Source organism: Plectropomus leopardus, chromosome 11 (assembly GCF_026936395.1).
Source record: "Plectropomus leopardus strain MGB_pleo_1.0 chromosome 11, ASM2693639v1, whole genome shotgun sequence".
NCBI classification, from domain to species: Eukaryota; Metazoa; Chordata; class Actinopteri; order Perciformes; family Serranidae; genus Plectropomus; species Plectropomus leopardus.
Window position 1 is genome coordinate 33,842,437 of NC_142186.1, and position 14,308 is coordinate 33,856,744.

Consider the following 14,308-nt stretch of genomic DNA (forward strand, 5'->3'; position numbering starts at 1 on the left):
AACAATAAATGATTATAAACCTTACAATTTTCCTAAGTCATTCTTTTGTTTGTTTTTTTTTTACTTTTCTTTGTTTTTGATCATTTTTAGGCAATTTTCTTGAATTTGTTTCTAATTTCTTGCTCATTTTTGTGCCATTTCTTACCAAGTTTCTTGCCGCTTTCTTCCCATGTTTTTGAAAGACATCGAGCTAATTTGCTCACATTTCAAAGGGTTTAAGACTACCCACCTTTTTGGGATAAAAAAAAAAATAGATACCAATTTTTAAACATACTTGATGACTAATGAAAATCTAAAACTCAAGAATGATAAAATGATTATGTAGTTGTAGTTGTAGTTTGTTTAGTGTCCCCAGAGGATTCAGTTTTCATTACATTTCCCTTCCTCACATTTTTTTTATTTTTTTGTGCAGTGACATTTATTTTTTCTATTTTCTAAAAATTGTATAATGGAAATTTGTACCATACATATTCGATGTATTGATTTTTTTTCAATTAAGTTTTTAAAAAAAAACAAACAAAAAAAACCTAACTTGTGTCACCAGTTCCGATGCGTTATCTGACTGTACTTTTGATGGATACAAACACGTTAGACTCCAAACATCACTTCATCCTACAAAAACAGCCAAACTTCTCAGATGTGAAAGTGTTTAATGTCGTAACATAAAACAGCTGAACCAGATATTTTCAGAGATAAAATCGAGTCAAAAATCCCAAATTAAACCAGGAAATATCAGATCAAAGTCAGACGACGAGAGCAGCTTTAAGCTCTGGATGGTTTTGATGGAAACTTTTTCGGCGGTTCCACGAAAAGCTCAGATCTGGAAACAAGAGTTAAAACAGCTGGATGTGTTGGCAGTGACTTTTGCGCATTTGGCGAAGACAATAGTTCCACATTTGGTCCGTGCGTCGCTTTTGTCGACACGTTAAGTGGACTGTGATTCATTGGGAGCCTTGGTGGACTCTTTGATGCGGTTTCGTGTTTTCAGCTGTTTCGCTCTGATCTTTGTGGCCTGCTGGGATGAGACCGACTGTTCATCATCAACTTCACACTATACAGCTGCAACTGACCTTTATTATTATTATTTAATTTGACTGATTTAAATCTTTTTTCACAATAATGGTTTTTACATTATTGTCCGCAGATATCTTCTTTTATCAGACTAACAGTCCAAAACTCAAAAATATTCAATTTACTGACATTTGCGTTTGGGAAGTTTCTCAGCTCCCTTTTTTTATTTCATTTCATCATGGCAAATAAACTAATTTTTCACTGACTGTTTTGATTAAACATTTGTTAAGGTGTTAAAACAAAGTTTTGTTGTGGAAATCTTTTCCAAACTTTAATTATGTAAATCGGTTCCAAATATCAATTACAGGTCTAATGCTACTAATTATCATTATCGGTCTTGAAAAACCAATATCGGTCGACCTTTAATCACAACTCAAAGTTTACCAAATTGCAGGAAAGCAGCAGATTAATTTTTATCACTTTTAAAATCTGAGATCTGGTCGTGTAGATCTGAATATGTGACCGGCTCTCCCAGTCTGACTGATCCTCGGTCCCGGTCACACGGGGTCATAAAATAATCCCACATACATTTGGAAAAAAACATTGTAACACACACACACACACACGCTTGAGCAGTCCATCACAAGGCTGTCATGACAACATGAATGAGTGTTTCATCACACACACTCTGTCCCTCCAGTCTTGTTGTATTAAGCTCCAACAAGCTCGCAGAGTCTGTTTATATTCACAGAAATAAGACTCGTTTTGGCTGCGGAAACATTTTTCCAATCGTACTTCAAACACGATTTTAAAAAGAGAATTTTTTTTCCTCCACAATTCAAACAAGCCTCCAAAATGAACGTGGACGAATCTTTAACTCCAGACGTCTGCTCTTATTTTTCTGGGCGTAAGCTAAACGTCTGCCGGCTCGGCGCTCTCCAGCCGCTCGTGCTGGCGTGGGAGTCACAGGTGTTGAGTGATTTATGGCTTTAATTTACTTGATAGATTAAAATATAATATAGCAACAAGCGTGGAGCGTTAATTAGGATAACACAGCGAGGTCCTGTTTCCCTGAAGTTGTTTGACGGTGCTCTGAACGTGCGGAGACGCACTGGTTTAAACAGGTTTGATAATCTTATTATGAAACAGAAATCAATGAGAATGTATTAATTTCACCTTAAGACAAGAAATTTTAAATTTTAGAGCGCAGGAGTAAAAGAGGAGCTGTAAGGAGTATTTTTTTAGACGTGATACAAGAATTCGGCTAAAATAAGCTGCTGTTGATGCACCTTGAAGTTAAAAATCCGTCCCTGAATGTGTTTCTGTGTCCGAGTGGACGCTGTCGTCCTGGAGGAGCGGGGTGGGGGGTGTTGGAGCCTTTGTGGTGGCAGCTGAGCCGTGCGGCAGGCGGCTGAGGTGAACAGGTTGCTGCGTCTGTTAGGGCTTGTCTTGCTGCTCTTGACCTTTAACCTTTAGCTGTGACAGCTCCTGAGGCTGGGAGATACCAAACTTCCCCAGATTGGGGGATCCGGGTCAGCCTGGATAAGATGCAGAGATGCAGAATACCGGACAGTGCTGTTGTTTAATCCCTCAGACCCTGAGCAAATTGGCTTGATTTCTTGAAAAAAATGGAAATATAGCAGGAAGCTATTTAAGAAGAAATTTCTCAAAAAATAGCACAAAATTACTATTTAAAAAAGTCCAAGAGAAATAACCTGAAAATGCAAAAAAAAAAAAAAAAAACAAAGAAATAAGGAAATTACTCAAAAAAGTGCTTAAGAAAACAATAATATTGTTACATAATTTTAAAGACATAATTTTGATAATTATAAATCTAGTTAAAAGGAAATTTTCCACTGGCTTAAAAAAATAAAATAAAAAAACAATTTTACTAAGAGACGTTCTAGTTTTCTGTGAGGAGCCTCTTTATGTTGGTGAAATCTTTCGCAAAACAAGTAACGACTTTTGTGGAAAATCACTTTCATCTTATCATCCTAAATCTTAAAATGTGTCTGCAGCAAACAAAAGCTGCCCGTCTCCACTAATGCACAGGCTCTGGGTTTGCTTTATTTGCCCGTATTAGATTTTGATGTCAGTTGTTGGACACTTCATACCCACAGGATATGATGATGAATTGAAACTGATATCAAGACACGCAAACTGTGTCCTAAAAACAAGAGCAGCCTTGTTCGGCTCGCTCCTTCCAGAGCAAAAGATCTGTGGAAAAACCAGCAGAAGCTGAATGCAATGTACTGACATCACCTTACAGGATTTCAGGGTAATGAAGTTAAGGATTTCACTCCTTGTTGCCGTTTGGATTCGCCAAACGTGCAGAATGGTCTCGTTCTCCCTCTGAAGCAGCACAGCATCACAGCTGACCTGCTGGGATTGTGAAAATGTAGAAATCAAACATTTTGTAAAGTTTATTTTTACAACCAAAATCACAAGTTTGAGCCAAAGGCCTTCACGATCTGTGTAGCTTCTGCACAGACATGGATAAAGGAGAGCTCCACAAATACCCCTTTCACACCAAAATTACTGTGTGAATGTGTTTTTTTTAAAACATGAGTAAACCCACTAAATGTAGGCGATAGACTGTATTCCCACCGCCAGTGAACACACCACTGCAGCAGATGTGTCTGCCTCTCTGTCAGCGGCCTGTGTGTGTGTGTCTGTGGGTTGTTTTGTTGGTGTGTCTGTGCGACATCACAGACAGGCCGGAGAACAGGTAAACAACAGACAGCAGCAGGATCAGAGGTTTTTGAAACCGTTTCAGTGGTTTCTTCTTTTTATATATCTCACTGATTCAGTCTCTCTTTCAAACTCGGTGCAGATGTGTTTGGAGGGATGTTTTCGGAAGTGTAGGTGATGAAAACCTGTGTCTGCTGCAGAGTCCTTTGTGTGAATGCCGATCGTATGCATACTCACTGCATTAAAAAGCCGGATCTTAACGGGTTTAAGCAGATTTTTTGTGCAGTGGGAATGAAGCTAAATAAAATAAATTGTCAGAAAAACAACATAATGAAGGGTGACAGGGAAGGATCCCGTTTTCATGCAGTAGTCGCCGCCTGCACAGAGCAGACAGAAGTATCAAAAATGCAACTGCATCTGCAAATTCAACGCAATCACATCTGTTTGCTCCTCTTTCACTTTGAAAGGTTTGCGAAGGTGACTCATATGGAGATATTTTTTGTGAAGAAATGTATCATATTTTCCATCAAAGGTAGCATCTGAAGGCATCACTGATACAGTTCTCTGGGACTTCATCTAAACAATGAGCACATTTTTTTAGACTCGGGCTGTCCCAAATACCATTTTCTGGGCGCCGGAGCTTCGCCATTAATCGTTGTTTTGAACTCTTTTGGCGATAATAATCATGTAGCGAAAATTTGATAAAGTGCCGGCCCTCGTATAAGTGCAGCATGACTTTTTGATGCCTTTATTTGTGGTGCGAAATCAGAAAAATCAACCTTTTCAGAAAAAAAACAAATCACATTTATTTCCTTTAATAATATTTGCATTCTGTGTGAAAGTATCAAGAAAGTGGCAGAAACTACAGTTTAAAAAATTCCTGTGACGTGAATTAATCACAGAAAATAAACCTAGGTGTGTGGAGGCGTATACATTTTTATATGATTAGTGTTTAATTGATTTCACATGAGTTTTCCCACCACACTTAAAAACGCTGCTTGATATTAAATCATAATGTCCTTTTTTATGGTGTAGATGTGGAGGTCAGTGGGTGAGAATGGACTGAACTTTTTTGGTCCACTGCTGCAAAATCTGCTAAATGGTAAAAAATCATGAGACGTCTTAAGACGAAGTCAGTCATTTTTATCTGCGTTTTAGCGTCCTGGTGACAAACTGAAGCCGTGAGAGTGTTCATTAACAGGAAGCCGGCTCAGGTTGAAACAAGCACTTGTTGATGTTGGATGACACATAATGTGAGTGCAGATGGATAATGTGTGGATGTGTGTTTCCTCTCTATGTGCATCTTGTCAGCTTTATTATGCTCTTTGTCGAGAGTGTGACAAAAATGTGGAGAATTCCTCAATAATGTAGGTCACACACACGAGAGAGAGAGAGCGTGCGAGCGAGCGGCTCAGAGTGGAGCCACACCAGAGAAAAGCTTTGTCATTTTTTTATTTACCCCATCCTCGGGGAGGGGGGGCAGATTTGCATAATCAGGGTATTCACTGTCAAACCCTTGAAAGCATATCATGTTTATTCACAAACCTATTAGTCATTTGGTACAAAGACAAAGTACTAAATAAGCTTGTCTTCAACAAAACCTCTTGAGTTTGTCTTTGTGTCGGTGCATGGCTCAGGTGGCGCACCTTTCACACGCAACAAAAACAAATCTTTTTGGTGAGTATCTGCAGCTCGGTGGATGGATGTTTATCATTGCGAGAGCTGTAGCTTATACGCTTCTGTGTTTCCTTTCAACATAAATACACTTGCCTCCGGGCAGATGAGCTGCTTCCTCTCACCGCTCTGTGAAAGCGGAGAGAATAGATGTCTTTTCTCTGGCTGTTTGTGCCTCCCCCACCTCTCCTCGGCGCCGGATCCCCACCACATGCAGCCAGCACCACACAGTCTTGGCCAACGCTCGCGTTTGTCTCAGGGAGAGCGGAGGTAGGCTCATAGATCCCCATTTTAGGCTGTGGGCCAACAGCGTGTGTTCAACATGGAGGAGCCCCAGGCAGCTGTGCACATGGACGACAAATGTGGACGGCAGGCGCGGGGGGGGGGCCTCAGTCAGGACGCTTACACGACGTTTAGAGCCCGACCAATACGGGATTTTAGACTGATACTAATACTACGATATAGTGAATTTGGAGCTGGAATGAAAACAGATCATTTCTATGTGGATTGTGCACTGATATGAAAGTACTCACACGGCTGCTTTCTTAAACAAACAACTTTGTTTTAACAATTTACTTATTGAACATTACACACAAACAGAAATAAAGAATATATAAAAATGTGTGGAGACGTACAGAATGAGATTGTGTGCTTGGAGACGTAGATCTTGTGCTTGGAGACGTAGATCTTGTGCTTGGAGACGTAGATCTTGTGCTTGGAGACGTATGGAGTGAGACCGTGTATTTGTTGTGGATGTAATTGTGTCCTCGGAGCTCTGACAGGATTGTTGTGTTTCCCATGGGCAGATTTCCTGCTCCTGATAGGTGACGGGAGTTCATTTTTCTGCCCTCCCCGCTCACATTTATCCATATATGTTTCTGCCTCGAGACCAAATGCACTCTTGGAATTTCTGCCCGTGTTTAACCCGTCGGGCGCCGGGCACAGACGTGCCTGCACACAAACACACATTCGCTGTGTTGTGTGGAAACTCAATGACACAACTGTTTAGCAGACTCCTGGCCTCCCGTTTCCCACACCCTCCAGGCCCCCTTGGAGATTTCAAGGTCAGGAAAGGGCACGGGCTGAGAGTCATTCCTTGGGAAGCGGAGCCACTGTCGCAAACGGTCACAGACGGCGAATCTCTCCTTTTACAGTCCTCTCCGCGGTCATCCGACTGTATCTCGGCGAGTTCGGATCTGTGAGGATTTGATTTCCACAGCTTTGGACTTAGCGTCAGATCACAGCCGTCAGCGGCGGCCTTCATCGGAGCTGACAGGGAGGGGAGATGTGCCGTGCAGCCGGCCCAGTTTGACAGCAGAGGAGTCATTTTAGCAGCGAGTGTAGAGAGTTTGGGCTGAGGGGCACGAGACATTACCGGTTTGTTGAACTCTCCGACAGCTGAGCATGCGAGTGTATATCTGTGTGCAGGGCTTGTGTGTGTGTGTGTGTGTGTGGATTTCGGGGGTGGGGGGGGCCTTGAAGGGTCCAGTGGAACAAAAGGTATGTAGGCAGCTGCCGTCCTGCTGCCAGCAGCTCATGATCCAAATGGAGGATGTACACACACACACACACACACACACACACACACACACACACACACACACACACACACACACACACACACACAAGTGCATGAGGGACAGATTGGTGTGCAACCAGGAACTGACACACTGAGCCAGGCAGCTCTCTGACCACACACACACACACACACACACACACACACACACACACACACAAACATGCAAGCAAGCTTTGGCTTCCTAGTGAGAACACACTGCTTTTTTTCTGTTTTTTAAAACCATTTTCAGATGAATGCTGCACAGTTTTAAGCTTCCATTCATCTCCTATAAAAAAAACTGTTATATTTGAGTTGTGTAATGTCAAATGATTACAGTAATTATAGATCGCTCTGTTGATTGATAATGATTTCTTGTTTTTAAAATGTGAAAAATATTGAAAAATAAATGGCTGCCCCTTTAAAGTCAGAGATTTGAGTCATCGGTTGGAGTCCTGTCAGTCCAGTGTGGTAGCTTCACCTCGAGCAGTCGTTTGTTTGTGTTGTTTTGTGCAGTGTGCGTCTGGTCCCTAGATTTTGCTGCAGAGTGAGCGCTCTTGACTTTTATCATACTCTTTGATACAAACCACAGCGGAGGTGATGCAGCGGCACAGAGGAGGAGACACTCTGCGCTGTAAAGCTGCGAGACAACATTATCTCCTCTCTTCTGCTGATAAATGGAAAATTTACAGCTCACAGCAAGTTAATACGACACAGCCTCTGGCTTTTGTTTGATATCTAGTTTTGGCAAAAAATATTGTTGTGCACTTTCGACCCATCATTATCCCTGTTAGCTTGTTTACTATATTACTGTCACACTTGACGTCCCTCTGAGCCCGTTCAAACTTAAAAAGTTTATATGGAAAAAAAACCTGAATTGTTGAATATTTATATTGAACAGACAAATCTGGTTTAACATGCAAAATTCTGAGTTCGATTCAGCCCATCACAAGTTCTCAGAGTCAAGAGATTCAATTTTTTAAAATGTCCTGTTTTGTCTGACTGTCAATCCAAAACCCAAAGATATTTAAAAAGATTTTGAAAAATAAACATGACAAAGAGTTCAGTGGAATAAAACTATATATAGAAAAAGTTAATAGTTTGATAATCAATAGAAGATTTTTTTTCAAAAAATCATTCAAAATACATTAACAGAGAATTTAAAAGACAAATCACAGAGAGAATAAGGGAAATTCTGACCGTCCCAGTTATCAAAAGGCTGTTTTTCTACAATAAAATTATATTGAATTTGTCCTTAAGTTAGAGCCTAGAAGTCTGCATATAGTTGCCTTTAAAATAATTTCACTCAGACAAGAACTGTTACTGAAATTCAAGTTTTGCAGCAGCACAAGGGTAAAAGTTGCATGCATGAAGGTCAAATAGAATAGCATATAATAAATAAAAGATCAATATATTTTACAAGAAATACAATAATAAAAGCGAATAAAAGAGGACATTTTAAAAAAGCAAGGGGAAAAGAAAGAGAAATGCTTGGGAAAAACAATATTTATATTATTCATATTTGCAGTATTCAAAATTATTTTGCATTTATTATTTTTAAACACTTTTTACTTTATTTATTTATTTATTTATATATATATATGTTTTTTTTACAAATTTTCAGAAAACTTTTTACTATTTCCTAATTTTTGATACATTTCCACTTTTGTGGCTCATTGCCCTCGTGTTTTTGAAAGACATCAAACCAAGTTGCTCAGATTTTAAAAGGTTCATTGAACAAATTAATGGACAAAATTATTGCCAAATTGGCCAATAGTGGGGAAAATTGTTAGTCGTAGCTCTGAAGTTAATGTTTTTTTGCAGGAAACGTGCAGAACGGTCCTTTAAAGAGCCGAACAACAAGCGTGTCAGTTGCCAACACAGACACTGATGAATTGGTGGCAGTTGCTGAAAGCATATTAGGGCAAAGGGTGACCTGGGAGGGGTTTGTGGGTAAGGAGAGGGGGGACGAGTGTACTGTGAGTGTGGTGGTTGTGTGTGGGGGGGCCGGGGGTGTCCAGTGAGCAGGGTAATTCGGGGCTTTCAGAGCTCGGCGTTCCACCAGCAGTTGTCACTTGTGCGGCGGTCGATGGCACATGTGCTGCTCTGAGTTTCTCCTCAGGACCGTCGCTCCCTCTTTGGACTATCTCGACTCTTTTTTACATTAACTGGCCTCAATCCAGAATCCAGACGTTTCCTTCTTCTTCTTCTGTGTTTGTGTCAGAGCATTTCCACGCCGCCTTTGGCATCTTTAATCTTTGACGGTAAGAGCGACCAATCAAGACATTTCAGCTTTAAGTGTGTGTGAGTGTGTGACTGTGTGTGTTTCCTCGGATGTAATTGGTTTGAATTGACATGAACGCCGCTCTGCTTCAAACCGTAATTACTTGAAGAGAAAATGTCACTCTCGATGGCTGTTTTTAAGTGTTCACATTACTTCTCCTCTGGCTAAAACTAACATTTTTCAGCTTGATTTAAGCAGAAGTGCGAGAGACGGTTTCAGAAATGTTCTGAGCTCTCTAATCAGCCCAGGAAGCCATCGGGCCGAGGGGCGCTCTGCTGGCGCCTCTGAGGATTTTACGAGGTAGATAGTGAGGTGACTCTGCCTGTGGACTGTTCTCCATCAGCAGCCGCCGAGCTGACACCTTCCCCAGCCCCCGAAATCTGCTGAGAGCGGAGGGGGTCTGCCGGGAAGATTTATGGCTGATAGCTTGTGTTGTCGGGCAGCTCCTAACGTCACACCTGTTCTTTTTCTTTCTGGAATTGAACGGCCATTACTCTGTCGGGTGGGTTTCATGGCGCCCTTGACACCTGTTTAAAGCGCACTCAGAGATGAAGCTTTGAAGAAATGTAGTTCATGTTCTCCTTTTACCTTGTTGTTTTGCCCGCTTATATCTTTGTTTTTTCAAAGCCGAGTCAGTCAAACAGAAAGTAAATAACAGGAAGTTGTTTATCGGCGCTCGGTAGCTTCGGGGCATTCTTTCAGAGCTCAGGAGATAGCAGCTCTGTCTTCATTTTCCCTCATAAGAAATGCTCTGTCTGCCTCTATGTTCTTTAGAGCAGTCATACTTTACTTAAAACACGCGGGCTAAATCTGGCCTCTGATAGGGTGCTGGGTGGCTGCCCAACTGCTTTTAACTCACTGTAAAAATAAAATGATTGGAGTATTTTTTTTAGCATCCATAAGCTGCCAGAGTGCATAAAACAGCATCAAAATAGAGCTTGTTGATCAAAAAAAAAGTGCCAGTGGAGGATCCCCCACACCCGTCAGAGGTCCTAGCTAAGACTAATGCCTTAAAATCCTTACAAACTTCCTGAAATCGTAGAAAAGGCGCAGAATCCAAGATATGCCCAAAAGTTTCAAAATGTCCTATAATCCAAGATATGTCCTAAAATCTTGAAAATGTCCTAAAACCCTTTAAATGTTATAAAGCCCTTTAAATGTCCTAAATTCCTATGTATGTCCTATAGTCCTATGAATGCCCTAAAGACCTAGAAATGTCTTACATCTAGAATTGTTCTAAAATCCTACAAACATCCTAAAAATATAGAAATGTCCCATAAATCCAAGACATGTCCTTAAATCCAATAGGTGTTCTAAAGACCTAGAAACACCCTAAAGTCCTTGAAATGTCCTAAAATGCTTGGAAAATTCTGAAATCCTAGAAAGTCTTAAAAGTTTGAGAAATGTCCTAATATCCTAGAAACATCCTAAAATCCCATGAATGTCCTAAAATCCAAAAGAAGTTCTTGAATCCTAGAAATGTCTAATATCTAGAAATGTTCTAAAATCCTAGAAACATCTTAAAAACCTAGAAACTTGTATGGGGCTGCTGTGATTGGCCCCTGGCCTCCTAAACGGTGCAGGTTGAGGTTCCTGCTTCACTCTGCAGAAAATCGCTCTCACGAACTGCAGATATGAAAGCGAGGGTCGATGAATCCTTTGAGCTGCTCGCCGTCAGCGTTCAGTTTTGACCTGACGAGTGAAAAAGTGAGTTTTAGTGAGTCGAGTCAGTCACTCTGCGTGTTTCTCGTGTCTGATTTTGGGAGTTTATTGGTTCGTCTCATCACGCGCCTCATCAGGCAGTCACACATTCCAGAGTCAGTGACGCTGACATGTAACCGTTTGTAGCAAACACTTAAAATAGGCAGGTGTTATTGTGCCGAAAACAACAGCATTCCTCCTCCCACTCACCTGCGCCGCTGAAAATAATCCTGATTGTGATAAAGGTTTGTATTTACGTGTCGGTCTGCTGCCTTGATCTCGTCTGACTGGCTCTCCTGAGAGGCCTCATTGATGAGAACGTGTTGGACTGGTGGCGGTAAACTTTCCTACGCATGCCGACTCCGGCGTGCACGCCCTCTGTCCTCGAGTGTCACATTGATGTCATCAGTGTTTTGTCTAGAGGGCATTTTTTCTTCTGTCACAGAGCTTTTGTTGTCGCACCGCACAAGATTTAAGATGATGGGAAAAGCTGTGAGGGAGGAAACCTGTAAACTGTCGCACAAACTTCCTTCATGTTACACAACACTCAACTGTGGGGCCCGAAAAAGTGATTGATTACATATGTGATCAATGATATAATCCATAAGACGAATAATAACTTCTTTAAATTCAGTAACATTTTTTCACTTTTTTGAAATTGTCAACCCCAAGATATTCAAAGATAGACCTTATTACATTATTTTATTGTATTTTTTTCTAATGATTTTTCATATATGAGAATCCAAAATACTTTCATGATCTCCTATTGTGGTTTGTTGCTCTGATGTATAGCATAGAGAATAAGAAGTACGTAAAGTAAGTAAAGTATGTAAAAAATATACATATAGATGCCATGTAAAAAAAAATATTAAAAAAATATTTAAAAATAGAAATATGTATAAAATACTGGGTAAGTAAACTGTGTAAAAATACAAAAATATGTGCCTTATTCTGCAATCCAATATACAAAACTAGCATGTACATTATTAATAAATCTAAATAACCACATGTTCCTTGAGGAATCTTTACACGCTCAGATTCTGTCCAACTTCAAAACAACGTAAAACTCCCAAATATTTATTTTACAATAACTTAAAGCAGCAATCCTCATATTTAACCCTTTAAGACCTGGATCCAAATCAGTATTCTTGTGCTGCCTTCAGACACTTTTTTACAAGCATTTAAAGCTCTGAGAAAAGAGCTTTAAAAAAACGTATAAAAAAAGTATAAGGTGACAAATAAATAATCTGACGATTAGCCAGCAGTTTAAAGGTTTAATTACATTACATTTATGTAATTTTCTGATCTTACCAGACCGTTCTATTATCTGCCTTTACCTGCTTAGTCATTATATTTACATTACTGATGTTTGTTTATTTAAAAATTTAGTGTAAATATTTTTCAGTAGTACCAATAGTCAACTGTAAAATATCATTGTACGACTGATACTGAGGTGTTTGTAAAAAATATAATGAAAATTAAATTAAAAGATACAAAACTAATTAGATTCTCTTAATATTATTCAGTTCTAAAGTGAAACACGTTTAAATTGTTTTTTAAATTAATTCGGGTTTTTTTTTAATAAAATGATGAAGTGAATGGGAACCAGCGGCTGCTTGGAGGGAGCAAAACAAACAATCTGAAGATCTCATCTTGTGACATTTTATTCTTTAAATTATTCATCAATAACTGATTGCTGGTGCTTACGGGCCCGATGAGCTCGTCTGATGCATTTCTCTAAAGCTTATTTTATTACGGCACCATTAGCTGTTAATTATTCAGCGCTGGTTTAAATCAGTTCATGAACTGCTGCCAGGTGAGCGGCTCCGCTGCCAGCACCAACACGTAAACAGAGGAACCCTCTGCTAACTGACATCCCTGCCTCTCATTGTTCCTGTGCGTCAGCCAATCAGCTCCTCTCCCTGATGGGCGTGTTCCCACCTTCTGGCTGTGATGTAACCTGACAGGTCAAACCGCATACTGCACGCCGCGGATGCAGCCGGTGACAGGCGCAAGTCTCCGAGTCAACAACAAACCGCTCTCAGAGCATTGTGCGACCTGCCAACGCGTCCTCTCTGCTCCGCACCCACAAAAGGGCGGCCGTGTGTGCGCTCACGTGGCCGTTCACTGGTGCATTCTGGGTATTAAATGGGGTGTTTCTGCTGTGTTGCTGCTGCAGGGCTGCAAGCACAAATGGGTGACAGTCAGGGCGCCCCGTGTTAAATGCGTGGGTGTGTGTTTTTCTTGGTTGTTTGTTTTTGTGTGTGTGTGCGTTTGTGTGTGTGTGCGTGTGTGTGTGTGTGAGTGTGTGTGTGTGTGTGTGTGTGTGTGGACTGCAGTATTGACAGCGGCCCGACAGCGTGGGTGTGATTCACGAGCCGAGAGGCACAGATCTCTTCCCCTACCATCCCCCATCCCACCCCCAACACCACCTCAGAAGTGCTGCCCTTGCACTGCATCACCCCCCCTTTGCCCACCTCGCCAAAGACTCACCCATGATTGGTTAAGGGGAGGGAGGGAGGGAGGGAGATCATATTCCACTGCCAGGGTTGGCAGCGTAGACGCACGGTCAACAGTCACAAGCTTCATAAAATGATTGAAATTTACACATTTTTGTGGATTTTCATATAATTTGAACCCTTTGAGACCTGGATCGACATCACTTCTCTCAAAGTCAGATGCCTTTCACTAATACTGAAACATCTGAACCCTTTGATTTCTTTGAAAACATGAAGGATAAAGACAATAAGCAACTTAGCAAGAAATGTCCTGAAATTTGTAAGAAATATTTAGATTTTTTTTTATTAGCTCAGAAAAAAATGGTCAGAAAGCGTTATTTATAATTAGCATAATTATTTGTTAAAAAATATATTTTTAAATTATTTTGAAGTATTTTACTTTTCTCTCATTTCATTGTTGCTAACTGAAAATCTGTTATATATGTACACTATAAATAATAATAATAATAATAATAATAATAATAATAGTAAAATAAAAATAAATAGATTAATAATAGTAATAACAACAATATTGCACCTTTCATACATAGAATGCAGCTCAACGTGCTTCACATGCGAGTGCTAAAATTTAAAACCCAACAATATATAAAAAAATAAAATAAAATAAAATGATTTTACAGCACTGGATACCATAACTATGGAAATAAGTTGCAGACAGGCCAGAAGTGAAAAACAAATAAAAGAAATATAAATATAAAAGAAATATTAAAACACATAAAGAAGCATTAAACAGGTTTATAAGAAATATCATCCTTAGCATGGGATAAAATAAATAGAAGGTGATATTAATTAAAGGCAGGAGCATGAAAATGGTCTTCAGCTGCTTTTTAAAACTGTCCGCAGAGGAATATACGGCCAGCGGCTGCCTCCCCG

General features: G+C 40.2%; 1 protein-coding gene across 11 annotated transcripts in view; it reads left to right on the forward strand.

Moving 5' to 3' along the window:
• mef2d (myocyte enhancer factor 2d) overlaps positions 1–14,308 on the forward strand; it is a 121,152-nt gene that overhangs the window by 25,962 nt on the left and 80,882 nt on the right. The window contains exon 1 of one of the 11 annotated variants that reach the window (XM_088084678.1): positions 8,984–9,195. The exons of the other annotated variants lie outside the window; for them this stretch is intronic. The gene's annotated coding sequence lies outside the window, so the exon portion shown is untranslated. Of the gene's footprint in view, positions 1–8,983; positions 9,196–14,308 lie in introns of those variants that run through there. 11 annotated transcript variants of the gene reach the window in all.